Here is an 18,577-nt window from a genome sequence, read left to right on the forward strand (position 1 = left end):
AAAAAAATGGTAAATCGAATCCCATAGGAATGCATTGGGAGAAAAAAATTGTAAGTAGAAGCAACCCTATCTAAAAATTCGTAAGTAGAAAAAATCCTATCTAAACCGCATCCAAGATGGCGGATGGAGCTCCATTCGTAAGTAGAGTTATTCATAAGTAGAGGTACCACTGTAATAATAATCAAGAAGATAAAATGAACAATCTTTCAGTACATTTTTCTTTTCTTTTTATTTAGATTCTCCAGAAGTAGATGAATTCCTTAAATTCTTGAGGATCCTTCCTTCCTTCCTTCCTTCCTTCCTTCCTTCCTTCCTTCCTTCCTGATTTCCAAAATTGGCTCCTGAGGTACCCTGAACCTAAGTTGCTCAGGACTTTGTAAATTAATACAAGGACCTCAGCCTTGGTTCAGTAGTAGATGAGCAGCCAGTGCAGATGTTTTAACAATTGTGTCACATGTTGTCAACCAGATGCCCCCATCAGGAGTCTGGCCTCCACATTCTGCATCAGCTGGAGCTTCTGAACCAAGTCCAAGAGCAGCCCCACATAGAAAGAATTGCAGTAATCCACATGGCCTATACATGGCCTACAGTGACCAGGCTGCCCTTGTGGTCATGTTGTGGAGGGGTTGTAAGGAGGTACCGTACTTTTCCGTGTATAAGACTGTTTTTTTACTCTAAAATAATGTTCAAAATCTGGTCTCGTCTTATACATGGATAGTATCTCCCCCCCCCCATTTTCTTAAATAGGAGTCCCCAGAAATAGAGGGGGGTCTTATACATGGGGGTGTCTTATAGACAGAAAAATGCAGTGTAATGTGACTCTTAGACCAAATAAATGTTAGCCACCCCTGCTCTTGACGGAATTGGAAATTCAATGCAAAACAATGCTTTGTGAAAGAAGAGAGATCCTTCATCTTCAGATCTTCATACAAGTGTGAAAAGAGAAATGTCAAAGTATGCACACTTGTAATAACTTTCTGACAAAAAAGCAACTCAGATGATTTGCTTTATGGCTTCATCTTTTCAGTTTGGGAGACTGTAGTTCTCAAGAGTCATTTGAAGTGAAGTATTCAATTAATTCTCTTCCCTTATCATTACACTTCAACATTACTCCGTTGTTGAGCAGTGTGTAAAAAGATGTTATGAGTTGTGAAAGCTGTAAAATGCATCCCAGAAAGCTGCATTTCACTTCTGCAGCTTAATCTTCTTTGTGTTTGAAGGAGGAATATAACAGATCCCATACAAAGGTATGGCATTTATCTGAAGAAGTACCTCTGTGAAGGCTTATGCAACTGGAATCTGTTGGAAGAGTTTACTATATGTCAAATTGGCAAGTGGCATCAAGAGGCATCTTCTGAGCATCCTCATCCTCAGACTGGAACCTTGAGTTTCTGGTGGTGGCAGATGCTCCACTTCAGATGCCTATGTGTGTAAATCCTAAGGAAGACTCCCTGGGGCATAAAAATAACCTCAAGTAGCTGGCTTGAGAAAACCACTGCACATCAAGACTGATGGTATATACTGATCTATACAGATCATTGATCTTACTCATTACACTTTCATTATTGCCTCAGCAGCAGAGGCTGAACCATTAGAGGCACTGACTCCAATGGGCCAGCCTCGCCAATTTCAGTCTACCTTCAACCTGCCCTCTCCTTCCTGCCTTTTCTCAGAGGGTGGCACAGCCTCTCAGCTTTCTCCTGCCCAGTCTCAGCCCCTTGCCTCAGCAGGGAGGAGGATGGGCACAAAATTGGAGTATGTTGGCTTTACCTGTTGTTAGCTGTGGCTCCCCCTAGTGTTGACTTCCCTGCTTGCTGCCCTATCACAGTCCTGGTGGGCACTAGCCTCCGTTGAGCAGCAAGAGAATGTGGGCTAGTAGCGGTTGCAGGTGCAGGGAATAATTTTCAGCTGCTGGTTTGGTTGGAATGTTGTCTCTTTTGAAATACTATCCTAGTTAGCCAGAGATCCCACCCCACCCCCAAATTAGAAAATAGGGACTTCTGCATGCACCCCTGTCCATGATAAAAAAATGAATAGCCAGAACCTCTCTTTGGGTATATGATAGCACAGCTGCAGGATCCTGAAATGCTTTTCATAAGCATCACTGTCTTTAGCAGTTGTTGTTCTCTATAGATGGCTGGTTCTGTGGAACGACTCTTTTTTATTACGATATGTGAGGAGGCATCAGTCATCAGCTCATGTCTCTGAGTATCTGCAGGAAGCTTCCCTGGCAACCAAGGTCAGGCTGGAGGGCACAACTCCTCACAGCATACAGATAAGGCAGAAATGCTGAGAGGAAAATGTGGGCCTGAGGCAGGGAGAGGCGTCGACACGCCACATCTGAAGAGATGGGCACAGGAAAAGCCCTACAGCAGTTGGTGCTTCCAACAGAAACACAACCAGGCATGGACAAGCAAGGAAGTGGGTCTCAATGCTGCAGATGTCAGGTGATGTAGGATGGTGGCAACCTCAGTTCTTAGGGAGCCAACCAGAAGATAGTTGGTGGGAAGAGGGCCTTCTCTTTTTTAAAAAAATACTTTTTATTAAATTTTCCAATTAAAACACAATTCAATTATTTCAATTATATCCAATTATACACATACATATCGATTAAGCCAAATATTATGCCAAATCATAACAAATTTTTAAACTTCCCATGCTTCAATGTCTGGGGATTCTAGATAACTATTCACACTGCCATCCTAATCCTGATATCAAAATCTTGCTGTAGTCCACAATAGTCCCAATTTTTTTCCAACAGTCCCTCTAGATGTTTTCTTCTCTCTTTTGTCTGTTGTCGCAGCTTCTGAGATAGGCATCAAACAAGATTTAACACATATCCATTCTTCCTGTGTGGGTTTTTTGTCCAGTCCAACCTCTCCATAAATCTCTCTTGATCTGGAGTGCCTTTTTTGGCCCGTCAACTGTCCGACACAAGCCAGCGCCATCTTGAACACCTCAGATCGTATTCCATCTTCTTCTCAACTGTCCGTCGATCGCAAGAGTACAGCTTTTTGGCGAGGAACAGCCAGTTCACATTATGCTAGCTGCGGGAAGAGGGCCTTCTCAGTGGTGGTGCCCTCCCTGTGGAACACCCTCCCATCAGATGTCAAGGAGATAAAGAACTACACAACTTTTATAAGACATCTGAAGGCAGCCCTGTTTTGGGAAGTGTATAATGTTTCACATTTCATTATGTTTTTATATTATACTGGAAGCTGCCCAGAGTGGCTAGGGAAACCCAGCCAGATGAGCAAGGTAATAATAATAATAATAATAATAATAATAATAATAATAATAATAATAATAGAAAGAAGCAGTAGTACTGCCTGTGTTGGTGGTGTACAGATGCCAGCTTAGGATAAGGAAGAGGAAGGAACCTGAGCACAAAAAGTTAGGAAATTGCCAGTCTGGTTGATTTTTCTGTGTTGAATTTGGGGTAGGGTGTGGCACCACCTTGATCTTCATTTCAGGCAGAAAATGTCTAAAGTTGGCTCTGCTAGTGGACCTCAACATACAGGTAAGTTGACGTGGGACTAAGCATTTCTTCAGGCTGTGCAGGTCTTTGAAGATAAACATGGAAACCTTGAATTCTGCTCAGAAATTGATCAGCAACCACTGAAGGGCATGTTTCTGAGATTTGGGGATGGAAGAACATTCTGTAGGATAAATTGACATTGTAAAGATCACCACCACCACCACCTCCACAGATGCTTTTTAGATGCCATCTTGTAGGAAATTGTTTCTCTTCAGCTTCTTTACATCCTGATACCCATGATATGCTTTAATTACAGCCTACAAAAACATTGGCAGATAAAGTTTGTGCATTTAGGAAGTGTCAATGAGAGTGCTTCTCTTTGTCATCCCTGCTCAATTTGTGAAGTAGGTGAGAATATGGCCCTCTTTTAAAATTAATATTTTATTAAAAGATTTTCAGTTATAGAAAATAAAGTGATGAAAGGGGGGAGGGATGAGGGAGAAGAAAAGTGCAAAAACACAGTAACTATAATCAGTTACAATTCCATACATTATTATATAGATATATGAATAATATTATCATCCTAATACATATATGATTGTTAGTAACTTACTATATTCTGTGTGAATTCATTCCAAATGTCAATATATTTATCCAAACCAAGTCTACATCTATAAACAATCCATTCATATGTTGCGAGTATGGTCATGCCATCAATCCATTGATTAAAGAGGATCATATATTTATTCTTCCAGTTCCTCAATACCAGCCTCTTGGTCACAGTTAGGGCACGGAGAATCCATTTTCATTTTCCAGTTGTCAACTTCCATATGATAGTTATATAATTCAAAAGTGTATTTTCTTCTGAATTTTTTTTACTTTTTGGCATAATCATATTTATATGGTCCAAATAATGCTGAATATTAATTTCTGTTGTATAAGTTGTGGTTTAAGATCCATTGATACCATTGGCCCAGAGGCTAAAACACTTTCCCAATGCCTAAGTAATACTGAAATGCCCAATTCTTTATTCAAGTCGTTTTGTAGAGCTTGCATATCAAACTTATTTGTTAGTAACAGATAACTATAGAAAGTGATTGCTGTTTTGTTGTTGTTGATGTTGTTGTTGTTGTTGTTTCAAAAGATTTATCAAATTGTTCCAATAGTGGATATTGGAGAATATGGCCCGCTTACCATTTATTCAAGTGGACTCATCCTTTATAAATTGTGGCTTTTTGAACTTGTAGAGTGTGACAAATTGAAGCACTTTTAAAATGTTTATTCCTACCCGGCTGGCAAAGAGTTAACCCACCTCCAGCCTGACTGACAGAGAATTCTGATGGGGGCGGGACTGTGCCCAGTTTAAAAGGAGGGAGTGTCGGTTTGGTCAGTTAGGAGGGAGAGGGAGGAGGGTGTGGTGGCTTGTATGAAGACAGTGAAGAGGCTAGGAAAACTTAAAGTTAAATGTTTGACTGAGTTTTTTTTGTACAACTGGAACAAGGCAAATAAATACATGACACGTTAAAGAAACACTTATGCTTTTAACACAATAAAACTTCATCTCTGTTTTTGCCAAAGAGGTCCGTCTTTATTTTTCCAGCGAGGTACCAGGACTCACAGCCGTGGTGGCTCAAGAGAGGGCAAAGCTCACCTCAGGCAGGGAGGTGGCAGTTTGTGTCCTGGAGTTACACGGGGGAGGCTTTGTAGGGTAACCTGAGGCGCCAAGAAGTTGCCAGAGTGAAAAGGGCAAACTTTTACAGTGGGTAATCCAACTGAGGGAGACCCTTTACTGGAGGCAAGAGGTTATTCCGTGGGACAGCCTAGAGTTTCTTAAGATACCAGGCCACGCAAGCTGGAAGGCTCTCCTTACTAAGAAACCCATTAGTAAAAGGGGTTTATTTTTGAGGCGGCAGGAGAAGAGGGTGGGTGTTTTCCCCTCTGGATTCCTGTGTCGCAGTGATAGTAAGAGAGAGTGGGACTCTGGTCGTCACATTTTTGGTGGCAGCGTCGTGATCGAAATTCAAAGCTCACGCGCCTAGTTTGGTTTGAGTCTGTCAGGATTTTCCTGTGAGGAAAATGACTCACGTAAGAAAACCCAGAGAGGCAAAAGGAGATGAAAGAACGGAAGGGGCTGAGGGAAGCCCAATTTCTCAGGTAGAACTTATGAAACTACGAATTGAGATGGCCAGAATTGAAAGTGAGAGGGAAAAAGCTAGAATTGAAGCTGAGAGGGAAAAGATAGCATCTGAGGAGAGAATGCAGTCAGAGAAGTTAAGGGTACAATTAGAACAGGATAGAATGAAGCTTGAAGAATTACGGTTGCGGTCAGAATTACCTCGGAGTCCAGTTAATAATGATAGTACCGCAATTAATTTAAAAAGATTCCCCAAATTTGGAAAAGACGATGATGTCGAATCGTTTCTATTTACCTTTGAACGTGTTTGTGTGGAATTTCAAATACCTGAGGAGAACTGGATGTTTTATTTAAGACCTCAGATTTGTGGGATATTAAGCGAAATTTATGCTGACTTGAGGGAAGAAGAGCTGTCATGTTACCAAGTATATAAGCAAAGGGTCAAGGTTCGATGTGGGCTCACAGCTGAACAAAGCAGAAAGGCTTTTCGTGAGGCAAAAAAGGAACATAAAGAGACTTATGCCCAACTAGCTAGCCGCTTAGATAAATTACTTGACAGATGGATTCAAGGGAGTGGAGTGAAGAACTTTGATGAGTTAAAACAATTAATTTGTTTAGAACAATTTTTTAAGCAGATCCCTAGCAATTTACGTTGGTTCTTGAGGGATAAAAAACTGAAAACTGTGGCGGAGGTTGCAGGGGTCTTAGATGAACTACAAGGAGATTTCAATGAAATAGCATTCCCAAAACACTCACAGAAGGGTAATCCATGGAGAAACAGAGAAAATAAAGACAGGCAAGAAAATTTTCCTGTCAGGGAATCAGTTTCTGACAAGACAGGGTCTAAGAAAATCACTTGCTTCTTCTGTAATCGTGAGGGCCATGTACGTGCCAGGTGCCCTCTGCTGGTTAAGTCGCAAACTACACCTACTGCAGCTAAACAAGTAAAATTGATAATGCAGTCACAGGAAAATAGCTCGCCTCAGACAGAAGGCTCAGAGAAAGCAGACAGTCCAGCTGAGACTACTTCTAAGGTCTTGCAGGTCTGGAGGGCTGAGCAGGAGTGCAACCAAGATTACATGGAGCCAATTGAATTAAATGGTCAGGTTTTTTTAGGTTTGAGGGACACAGGAGCAGAGGTCTCACTTGTCAAATCACAATTTGTTCCAAAGGAGCAGTACCTCAAGGGTCAGTCCTATAGTTTAAAAGGCATATGGGGCCCGCATTTTGAAGTACCATTAGCTGAAGTTGAAATTACCTACAAAGGATTTTGTGGCAAATGGAGAGTAGGAATCCTAAATGAATTGGAGGTGCCCTTTTTAATAGGGAATGACCTAGCTAGTCAGAAGCACCGTATTCAAGTGATAACTAGGTCACAGTCTCAAGTCACTGAGAGTAATCCTCCTGCAGTTATAGAGTCACCCCTAGATCCTAGTGAGGGTGAAGGGCTGATTAGCGTGCCAGTGGTCCAGGAGCACGGTGCCCAATTCTTGAGTGATCAAAAAGAGGATGAAACTATAAAAGAGCTGTGGGGTAAAGCACAAAGTCCTACTGCAGAAGTAACTGTGGAGAACCCCTGCTTATTTACCACCATTGAGGGAAGACTGTATAGAATTTCTAGGAGGAGGAAAACTGCTGCTGTTTGGGAAAGGAAGAAACAGTTAGTGTTGCCAAGAGCTTACCGGTTGCAAGTGCTACAAATGGCACACGACGCACCCTCAGCAGCGCATCTAGGCATTAGGAAGACTAGTGATAGAATCCAAGCAAGATTTTACTGGCCTGGTATGGGCAAAGACATCAAAGCGTATTGCAAGTCCTGTGTGATCTGCCAAAAAGCAGGCAAAAGAGTGGACAAAACGCGAGGCTTGTTACAGTCTATTCCTGTAATTACTGAGCCCTTTTCCAGAGTAGGAGTGGACATCCTCGGGCCTATCTCCAGAGTTACCAAAAGCGGGAATAAATTCATTTTATGCCTCGTGGATTATGCTACGCGCTATCCAGAAGCAATACCTCTAAAGGACATTGATTCCAAGACTGTAGCAAAAGCCCTCATGTCGGTGTTCTTAAGGCTTGGATTCTCCCAAGAAATTATAACAGATTTAGGGACATCCTTCACGTCTAAGACTATGGAAGAGCTTTTAACTCTTTGTGGGATTAAGCATGTAAAAACTACGGCTTATCATCCGCAGTCGAATGGCTTGACGGAGAAATTTAATTCGACCCTGAGCCAGATGCTAAAAACCTATTCCATCAATCATCCTAACGACTGGGAGGAGAGGCTGCAACACTTCCTATTCGGTTATCGCGAGGTGCCGCAGGAAAGCACAGGTTTCAGTCCTTTTGAACTCTTATTTGGACGTCAGCCACGAGGACCCCTAGACTTGATGAAAGCAGCGTGGTCGGGGGAGGAGCAGATCGACAGCCCTGATGTTGTGACGTATCTACAGGAGCTGCAGAGCGACCTTCAAGAATTACGGGAGCAAGCTGCTCACAACTTGCAGCAGGCACAGCGTCGACAGAAGCAGTGGTATGATGCACACGCAAGAGACAGATCTTTCCAGCCTGGTGACAGTGTGCTCGTGTTAAGAACAAGACGTCGAAAGAAGTTGGAGATGTCGTGGGACGGTCCCTTCAAAGTGGTCGAGAGGATATCTGCGGTGAACTATTTAGTAGAGTTAGATGGGGAAGGGAACCGATGTAAAAATTTTCATGTAAACTTACTTAAGCCTTATTTTGACAGAAATAAGTTGGTGTTACAAGTAAAGGGGAAGGTGACACAAGGAATTCATTTAACTGGGTGGGGAGAGCTGAGTAATGGCACAACTCTAGCAGAGGTGTCATTTGATGAAAGTCTGACCCCAGAGCAAAAGGAGCAGTTAAAAAGAGTCCTTGCTCAGTTTGCTCAGATCTTCTCAAACATCCCAGGGAGGACCAGCCTAACAACTCATAGAATAGACACGGGGTAAGCACATAAGTGGGAAGGAAAACATCATAGCGGACGCTTTGTCTAGGTATATTTTTGAGAGGTATAGAATGGTGCAAATTATTATATGAAATGGCAGGAACCCTAGCAAAACATTTGTGCTAAGGCATTATAATCTAACACATGCCAAACATGGTTTATCTGTGTACAAGTTTATGAGATGTTAATTTAGTTGACTTTGTAATATGAGTGTTATAGAATGCATTGAAGTATTTACTACCCCAAGCCCATTGCTTTGGCATTGCTCTGATTAGTTAAGAGCATGCCGACGCAATGTCTTTGTGGTGGGGGGAGATATGTGACAAATTGAAGCACTTTTAAAATGTTTATTCCTACCCGGCTGGCAAAGAGTTAACCCACCTCCAGCCTGACTGACAGAGAATTCTGATGGGGGCGGGACTGTGCCCAGTTTAAAAGGAGGGAGTGTCGGTTTGGTCAGTTAGGAGGGAGAGGGAGGAGGGTGTGGTGGCTTGTATGAAGACAGTGAAGAGGCTAGGAAAACTTAAAGTTAAATGTTTGACTGAGTTTTTTTTGTACAACTGGAACAAGGCAAATAAATACATGACACGTTAAAGAAACACTTATGCTTTTAACACAATAAAACTTCATCTCTGTTTTTGCCAAAGAGGTCCGTCTTTATTTTTCCAGCGAGGTACCAGGACTCACAGCCGTGGTGGCTCAAGAGAGGGCAAAGCTCACCTCAGGCAGGGAGGTGGCAGTTTGTGTCCTGGAGTTACACGGGGGAGGCTTTGTAGGGTAACCTGAGGCGCCAAGAAGTTGCCAGAGTGAAAAGGGCAAACTTTTACAGTGGGTAATCCAACTGAGGGAGACCCTTTACTGGAGGCAAGAGGTTATTCCGTGGGACAGCCTAGAGTTTCTTAAGGTACCAGGCCACGCAAGCTGGAAGGCTCTTCTTACTAAGAAACCCATTAGTAAAAGGGGTTTATTTTTGAGGCGGCAGGAGAAGAGGGTGGGTGTTTTCCCCTCTGGATTCCTGTGTCGCAGTGATAGTAAGAGAGAGTGGGACTCTGGTCGTCACATAGAGCTATACACATATTGGGTTGCATTCTGTGGATTGTGCTGGAAACAGGAAACCAGAGACCTCTCATGTTGCTCTGAGGGTATTTTCTGCCTGGTTTCCCCTGCAGGCTGTTGGAAAGGTAACCGTCAGAGCAAAGCACACAGAACTGCGATTCATTTCCCCCCTTTGCGAGGGGGGAACCCCCCCCCCACACACACCCAAATTCAGAAATAAACGCTACACTTCATTACAGTCTGGCTTGCTTCTATGAAATTTCACTTTGGTGCTGAGGCCATTTGCTCATCGCCCCCCATAGCATTTCAGCATTTCAGATAGTGTAGCATTTGAAAGAGCACATTAGCAAAAGGTTTGCAAGTTCAGCCCTAAAATGGATTCTGAATATTTTATGTATCTTAACGTTTTGTAATAATTTCATTTCTGCAGTAAGTAGAGAAGTGCCAGGGTGGTGGTGGAGAGGGGAGAGGACATAAGTGTAAAATAGGAAACCAAATTAAACATACAATGCAAACATAATTAAAAATCCATCTTCTTAACATTCAAGCAGATAAAAGCAAATTAGAATGTTCATTCCAATAGAAGGAGAGAAAAATGATGGAAGGAAAAAGCAGCCAAGAGGGAGCCTCGATATCGCATTATAGAAATTAGTTTCAGAGCAGCAAATGCCTTGCTGTGTAGAAGTCCAAGCATGTGCCTGATTATTCAAAATATCATGGATCTTGCCAGGAGTAACTTAAGGGCATAAGAAGAGTCCAACTGGATCAGGCCAGTGGCCCAATTGGAAGCATCTTAGCCAAGTGTGGCATTTCTCAAATGGCCAGCCAGGTGTCTGTGGGAAGTTGTAAAGCAAAACTTGCATGCAACCGTATTGGTTTCCTATGCATTCTAAAGATTGCCTACTTTAAATTACAAAGTCATGGGTTCGGAATGATTATGATTATTTAGAAAAATTATAAGCCACTTGCTCAATCAGCCCACTTGCTCTCCAAGTGGTTTACAAGTTCAATTACAGTACATATACAGTGGTACCTTGGGTTACAGACACTTCAGGTTACAGACTCCACTACAGTACCTCGGGTTAAGAACTTTGCTTCAGGATGAGAACAGAAATTGTGCGGCAGTGGGGGCATGGCGACAGTGGGAAGCCTCATTAGCTAAAGTGGTACCTCAGGTTAAGAACAGTTTCAGGTTAAGAATAGACCTCCAGAAAGAATTAAGTTCTTAACCTGAGGTCCCCTGTATAAAACATGGCTGAACTGCACAGACCAGTTAAAAACAAATATACTGTGCATACATCAAGCAATCATTAAAAACAAAGGGGCAAAAGCCAACAAAACATTAAAACAAATGTGACTCAATGATGTGTCCTAGACAGGGTGGTTGAAACAGATAATTTTTCAGCAGGCATTTAAAACAGTATACTGTTGTGCCTGCCCAATATCAATAGGCAGGGAATTCCAGAGCATAGGTCCTGCCACACCAATGGGAAGATTCCTTGCAAATGCAAAATGAACGTTTTGAGACACTTGTAAACATACAAGTTCTACTTATTCCAAGTGCTTGGAATATGACAAGAAATCACCAAGCCCAAAACGTTTCCCTGAGGCCTACTGCTTCCAAATACTAGATGTTGGGGGCTGGACCTTGTCAGCCTTCAGACCTGGGCACCTGAAAGTAGACAGCTCAACACCTTGCTATTTTGTGCATCCATTTTTCTGTCATTGATTAATCTGTGCTACAGCATTATTTGTCCACTTTGGGAGTGGGACTGTGTAGGAGATAAGTCTGCTCTGCTATTTATCAACTTCTAAAAGCCCCAGTTTTTGCTTTACTTTTTTACTGTCCAGAAATGGACAGCGAAATTACCCTTTCATAATAAAAGGTCTCCCCCCCACACTAGGTTTGCACTGTTTGTAGTTTGGGCAATTTGTCAATCTGTCAAACATATTCTGAAAGTTCTGCTACATCCCATCTGACATCTGCCAACAGAATGACTGAAACTCGCAATCTTTAATATCAGCCCAGCACTCAAAGGGCAGTTAATTAGATTTTAAATCTTTAGGGTCCAGAAGACTTGGAATAAGACATCAAGAATGATTAAACCCAAACAGAGTGATAATGCTATGCCTCTGGTTTATTGATTTCAATAGAGGTTTTTTATATATTAAAAGAAATGACATTTCAACCCTAGAGCACTGTGTTTTTAATAGGTCTGACCCCAAATGCTTGCTATCCAGCTGTGTTGTAGAAGTCTGAAACAGAAAGAGGAGCTTCTCCCTTCTCTTCACTTTATCCTCAGCTTTCTTTTCATCATCATCATCATCATCATTCTCATCCTCATCCTTTCTATTAAAACATTTACAATGACTTGGATACTTCAAAGTTTAATATAATAATGCAGAAAGTGAAAAGATGATCTCTTAACAGGGATTTTCATTGAACTTCATTCTGTAAAGGACAAGATCTTGCAGAAAAGAGAGGGGAACTATTCTTATTGCATACACTAGGATTAGCCAACAAGGTGCCCTCCAGATGTTTTTGGATTCCATCTCCCATCAACCCCAGCCAGTGGTCAAGGATGATGGTCTCAGGCAAATGTTAAAACCTGAACAGATCTATGCAGCAGCCATGTGTGACCAATTCCCTCAGCAAAGATGGGAGCTGGGTAACCTGGGATCGGGGAGGAGATGGGGGAAAGCTCCACTACACAAGTCCTTGCTCACGGCTTTTGCTGATGGGACCTTCTAGGTGAATCCTGCCCATGGTTCCGAGTGGGATTCTAGAGAAAAGCAGAGCTGTGCTCACCACAGCCACCACTGTAAAGCAAAGAGTAGAAGGAAGCAAGGAAAGCGTGTTTGGTGGGAGATCAGAAAGGGCTTTTCAGTGGCAGCGCCTAGACTCTGGAACTGTGTTCCTAGAGAAGCCCACCTAGGCCCCTCTCTAATGGCCTACTACAAATGCTGTTGTTTCATTTATTTAGATTTTGGGGGGTAAACTTACTTTTATTATTTATTCATTTGGACAGGCCTTCAGCCTATTGGATCAATGCTCTTTTTCCTGCACTGACTGATGTTTTTAGTTCAATTGGTGCAGGTTTTCGTTGTTGCCTCTCGTTTTCTTTTAATTGGTTCATTTTTTTGTTTGGATATTGTCTTCAGATTGCCTTAAAACTGTATGTTTTCTTGTTGCTAGCCTCCATGGGAGCCCAACACAGGGAGGCAGGCTGCTACATTTTAATCATCCTGGTCTTCTGTACCATGTTGAGGAGCAGATGGCAGGGAACCTGTTATGATTAGGCAGAGGAAAGAATCTCCATGATAAACCTGGTAGCCACTTACGGCTTCTGCTAGCTGGCATGCAGCAGTGGCTACATCCTGCTGTCCACTTCAAGGCAACATGCCAGTTCAAGGCATAAATGGTAGGTTTAATGGGAAACTCAGCCTGCTAATGTCTCTCAGCACTGAGAGATCAGAGCTGAGGTTGGACGTGTAAGGAACAGCAGGGCATTTCAGAAGCCTGGAGTTCAGAGGGAAGCTCTGCCCTGCCTGCACATCTGATTAGGACAAGACAAATAAGCATTTCATGGATGTATGCCTGCAACCAAAATAACCCTAGGAAAAAGAAACTGCCTCTGGAAAAAGAAGAAGTGAAGCACATTGTCGTCATCTTCTTTCTGGAAGCACTAAGCTTCCCAGTCTGCATTCTTAAAACACATGTGGAGAAGTAGCCAGAAAGTAGCACAAATATTTAAGATTATAAAGTGTGTGTGCATCACCACACTAGTGTGTGAGGGTCAAGCTTCTACATGTTGTGTTGCACAGCATAAAGGCATGAGGCCTCAAGATTTTTCCTGGAAATGTGGGTCATGGGGAGGAGAGGTTAAAGTCTTCCTTTCCCTGTTGGTGATCCTGCCAAAGATCACACACACACACACACACACACACACACACACACACACACACACACACCACACACACACACACACACACACACACACACACACACACACACACACTGTATTGTGCAACAACTAGCTTTCTCTAATTGGCACCTAGCCAGGGGGGTGACTTTCACCAGGGTTGCAGTGGAGGTGGGAGGGACAAAGGGTTCAAAGTGAACTGATCTCCCCCGGGTGCTACATTCCCCATTGCAATCAAGGGCACAGAATTCATGGATATGAACTCATTTTTCCGAACACTTTTACACACAGCTCTTACAGGAATACAAAAAGAGAGATATAGGCCTGTACATTTAAGCTGTTGTTGTTTAGTCGTTTAGTCGTGTCCGACTCTTCGTGACCCCATGGACCATAGCACGCCAGGCACTCCTGTCTTGCACTGCCTCCCGCAGTTTGGTCAAACTCATGTTCGTAGCTTCGAGAACACTGTCCAACCATCTTGTCCTCTGACGTCCCCTTCTCCTAGTGCCCTCCATCTTTCCCAACATCAGGGTCTTTTCCAAGGATTCTTCTCTTCTCATGAGGTGGCCAAAGTATTGGAGCCTCAGCTTCACGATCTGTCCTTCCAGGGAGCACTCAGGGCTGATTTCCTTAAGAATGGATAGGTTTGATCTTCTAGCAGTCCATGGGACTCTCAAGAGTCTCCTCCAGCACCATAATTCAAAAGCATCAATTCTTCGGCGATCAGCCTTCTTTATGGTCCAGCTCTCACTTCCATACATCACTACTGGGAAAACCATAGCTTTAACTATACGGACCTTTGTCGGCAAGGTGATGTCTCTGCTTTTTAAGATGCTGTCTAGGTTTGTCATTGCTTTTCTCCCAAGAAGCAGGCGTCTTTTAATTTCGTGACTGCTGTCACCATCTGCAGTAATCAAGGAGCCCAAGAAAGTAAAATCTCTCACTGCCTCCATTTCTTCCCCTTCTATTTGCCAGGAGGTGATGGGACCAGTGGCCATGATCTTGGTTTTTTTGATGTTGAGCTTCAGACCATATTTTGCGCTCTCCTCTTTCACCCTCATTAAAAGGTTCTTTAATTCCTCCTCGCTTTCTGCCATCAAGGTTGTGTCATCTGCATATCTGAGGTTGTTGATATTTCTTCCGGCAATCTTAATTCCGGCTTGGGATTCATCTAGTCCAGCCTTTCGCATGATGAATTCTGCATATAAGTTAAATAAGCAGGGAGACAATATACAACCTTGTCGTACTCCTTTCCCAATTTTGAACCACTCAGTTGTTCCATATCCAGTTCTAACTGTAGCTTCTTGTCCCACATAGAGATTTCTCAGGAGACAGATGAGGTGATCAGGCACTCCCATTTCTTTAAGAACTTGCCATAGTTTGCTGTGGTCGACACAGTCAAAGGCTTTTGCATAGTCAATGAAGCAGAAGTAGATGTTTTTCTGGAACTCTCTAGCTTTCTCCATAATCCAGCGCATGTTTGCTATTTGGTCTCTGGTTCCTCTGCCCTTTCGAAATCCAGCTTGCACTTCTGGGAGTTCTCGGTCCACATACTGCCTAAGCCTGCCTTGTAGAATTTTAAGCATAACCTTGCTAGCGTGTGAAATGAGCGCAATAGTGCGGTAGTTGGAGCATTCTTTGGCACTGCCCTTCTTTGGAATTGGGATGTAGACTGATCTTCTCCAATCCTCTGGCCATTGCTGAGTTTTCCAAACTTGCTGGCATATTGGGTGTAGCACCTTAACAGCATCATCTTTTAAAATTTTAAATAGTTCAGCTGGAATATCATCACTTCCACTGGCCTTGTTATTAGCAGTGCTTTCTAAGGCCCATTTGACTTCACTCTCCAAGATGTCTGGCTCAAGGTCAGCAACCACACTACCTGGGGTGTATGAAACCTCCATGTCTTTCTGGTATAATTCCTCTGTGTATTCTTGCCACCTCTTCTTGATGTCTTCTGCTTCTGTTAGGTCCTTACCACTTTTGTCCTTGATTATGGTAATCTTTGTACGAAATGTTCCTTTCATATCTCCAATTTTCTTGAACAGATCTCTGGTTTTCCCCATTCTATTGTTTTCCTCTATTTCTTTGCATTGCTCATTTAAGAAGACCCTCTTGTCTCTCCTTGCTGTTTTTTGGAAATCTGCATTCAGTTTCCTGTATCTTTCCCTATCTCCCTTGCATTTTGCTTGCCTCCTCTCCTCCGCTATTTGTAAGGCCTCGTTGGACAGCCATTTTGCTTTCTTGCATTTCCTTTTCCTTGGGATGGTTTTCGTTGCTGCCTCCTGTATAATGTTACGAGCCTCCATCCATAGTTCTTCAGGCACTCTGTCCACCAAATCTAAATCCTTAAACCTGTTCCTCACTTCCACTGTGTATTCATAAGGGATTTGATTCAGATTGTATCTTACTGGCCCAGTGGTTTTTCCTACTTTCTTCAGTTTAAGCTGGAATTTTGCTATAAGAAGCTGATGATCTGAGTTACAGTCAGCTCCAGGTCTTGTTTTTGCTGATTGTATAGAGCTTCTCCATCTTTGGCTGCAGAGAATATAATCAATCTGATTTCGATGCTGCCCATTTGGTGATATCCATGTGTAGAGTCGTCTCTTGTGTTGTTGGAAGAGAGTGTTTGTGATGACCAGCTTGTTCTCTTGACAGAACTCTATTAGCCTTTGCCCTGCTTCATTTTGAACTCCAAGGCCAAACTTGCCAGTTGTTCCTTTTATCTCTTGATTCCCTACTTTAGCATTCCAATCCCCTGTAATGAGAAGAACATCCTTCTTTGGTGTCATTTCTAGAAGGTGTTGTAGGTCTTCATAGAATTGGTCAATTTCACTTTCTTCAGCTCCAGTAGTTGGTGCATAAACTTGGATTACTGTGATGTTAAAAGGTCTGCCTTGGATTTGTATCGAGATCATTCTGTCATTTTTGAGATTGCATCCCATTACAGCTTTTGCCACTCTTTTGTTGACTATGAGGGCCACTCCATTTCTACTACGGGATTCTTGCCCACAGTAGTAGATATGATAGTCACCCGAACGGAATTCGCCCATTCCCTTCCATTTTAGTTCACTGATGCCCAGGATGTCGATATTTATTCTTGTCATCTCATTTTTGACCACATCCAGCTTACCTCCACTCATGGTTCTTACATTCCAGGTTCCTATGCAATATTTTTCTTTACAGCATCGGACTTTCCTTTCGCTTCCAGGCATATCCGCAACTGAGCGTCCTTTCGGCTTTGGCCCAGCCGCTTCATCAGCTCTGAATCTACTTGTACTTGTCCTCCGCTCTTCCTCAGTAGCATGTTGGACGCCTTCCGACCTGAGGGGCTCATCTTCCAGCGTCATAACTTTTATATGCCTGTTGTCTTTGTCCATGGAGTTTTCTTGGCAGGGATACTGGAGTGGCTTGCCAGTTCCTTCTCCAGGTGGATCACGTTTAGTCAAAACTCTCCACTATGACCTGTCCCTCTTGGGTGGCCCTGCATGGCATAGCTCATAGCTTCTCTGAGTTATTCAAGCCCCTTCGCCACGACAAGGCATTGATCCATGAAGGGGACATTTAAGCTACTGGAAGATAATCCATGTGACTGGAGCTGGGTTTCCGATTTTGAGTTCAATCCGCAAATCTATGGCAAAACAAAGTGCACAAATTCCCAGACAGCTCGCTTGAAGAACACTTAAGGAAGGGTTGCTGCTATACAAATGCTAACAGCCACCCACAATCCTTCAATGGTTTGGAATAGCTGTGCTTAGGGGAAAGCTAGTATTTCACCTGATTTCCAGATATCAGTACTGCTGCCTGCTTTCCTAAGAAGCTCCAGGGATAGGGTGATCTGGAATTGGTTTCTCCTGTATGTGGGAACACTGGAAGTACAATGTGTCTTTGCAACATTTGCTTTATCCACAAATCTAAAAGAAGTGGAGGCAAACAGTAGACATGGATGCAGCAGATCTCTTACCTTAAGAATCTACTCCAGAGGGAAAGACCCTGAACCCCAAGATAACTTCACCCAACTCTCCACTTCCTCACTCACTCCTATTGACACCATCTACTGCCCATTTGTTCCCATCAGCCAACCATAGAATCATAGAATCGTAGAGTTGGAAGAGACCACAAGGGCCATCCAGTCCAACCCCCTGCTGAGCAGGAAACACCATCAAAGCATTCTTGACATATGCCTGTCAAGCCTCTGCTTAAAGACCTCCAAAGAAGGAGACTCCACCACACTCCTTGGTAGCAAATTCCACTGCCAAACAGCTCTTACTGTCAGGAAGTTCTTCCTAATGCTTAGGTGGAATCTTCTTTCTTGTAGTTTGAATCCGTTGCTCCGTGTCCGCTTCTCTGGAGCAGCAGAAAACAACCTTTCTCCCTCCTCTATATGACATCCTTTTATATATTTGAACATGGCTATCATATCACCCCTTAACCTTCTCTTCTCCAGGCTAAACATACCCAGCTCCCTAAGCCGTTCCCTAAACCATTCTGGACTATTAGCCAGCCATCAGCCTGATGGCCCAGCAGTCATCACAATAGATTTGCAGCAAGATGGGGAGAAGCATTCTTGGCGTGAACCATTTTCAGGAAAAACAGCAAGATTACCTCTCTTTTTTGGGGGGGGGGTTGATTCCAAGAAAGGAGGGGGGGAGACAAATAGAGGTTGAGGTCAGCCTTTGACAAAAGGGTATTCATTATTGCGTTCACATTGTCCAGTTCCTAAATTTGTTAGAAGTTGAAATTGGAAGGTAGGGGAGAAAACTCCAACGTCAACAATATGTTCTATTTTAGTATTTTTAAATACCATTCTCAAACTGGAAGCATCAGGGTTATGTTCCTTTTTCTTTTAACATTCTTCTTCATCAACATCTGATTTAAAACAAATTTGCATTAAGAAAGATTTATGTGGCCTTTCCTTCTGTGTAATTAAGTCAGCGATGTTGTGACACAGCCTGGGAGAAATGCTGGGATAAGCACTCCTTTCTTCTGCTTTCTGCTGCCACTTAGAGAAGCGTCTCTATTGA

At 43.0% G+C, this 18,577-nt stretch overlaps 1 pseudogene; it reads left to right on the forward strand.

Moving 5' to 3' along the window:
- Positions 1-5,776: 5,776 nt before the first annotated feature.
- On the forward strand, positions 5,777-12,566 carry LOC148687516 (uncharacterized; annotated as a pseudogene).
- The last annotated feature ends 6,011 nt before the right edge of the window (positions 12,567-18,577 follow it).

This window comes from Zootoca vivipara, chromosome 1 (assembly GCF_965207765.1).
Source record: "Zootoca vivipara chromosome 1, rZooViv2.hap1.1, whole genome shotgun sequence".
NCBI lineage: Eukaryota > Metazoa > Chordata > Lepidosauria > Squamata > Lacertidae > Zootoca > Zootoca vivipara.